The sequence below is a fragment of the Temnothorax curvispinosus genome, unplaced genomic scaffold, assembly GCF_003070985.1.
Source record: "Temnothorax curvispinosus isolate PA1 unplaced genomic scaffold, ASM307098v1 QBEX01010722.1, whole genome shotgun sequence".
NCBI lineage: Eukaryota > Metazoa > Arthropoda > Insecta > Hymenoptera > Formicidae > Temnothorax > Temnothorax curvispinosus.
Genome location: NW_020220502.1, coordinates 1 through 514, shown reverse-complemented (window position 1 = coordinate 514; position 514 = coordinate 1).

The window sequence follows — 514 nt, the reverse complement described above, 5'->3', positions numbered from 1 at the left end:
GGGAAGGGGTGGATTAGGCGAGCGCGTCGGGACATGTTCGATAAACAAATGCCGCCTCGCGTCGATGTTCGGCCGATAGTATTTATAAACAGATATCATTTCACACTTATCAAATGCGAGCGAGCGCCTATGGCAGGCGGCTATAATTTACGACCTGCGACTAGCGTGACACCGCGGTCCTTTTCACTTTTCTTCGTAGGAATTGCCGCTTATCGGTGTTTCGCGGCGCCATTCGGCTATGGCGTCGCGCGTTACAAAGGCGAGCGCCGATGACAGGCTTCTAGATTTTATAAACACTAGACGGGATAAGCGTGGCAACGCGACTCAATTTCTATGGGTATCGACGAACGTCGATGACAGAATTTATAAACGAATATCATCTCGCACTGCGGATGGCCGAGCATCGATGGTCGCGCGACGTAGGTACTCGAACAAAATTTTATGCGACTTAACCGTCGCGGTCTCTCCTCTTTATTTTTCTGTATAGGAGAACTATCTAAGAGAAAGGGAATAG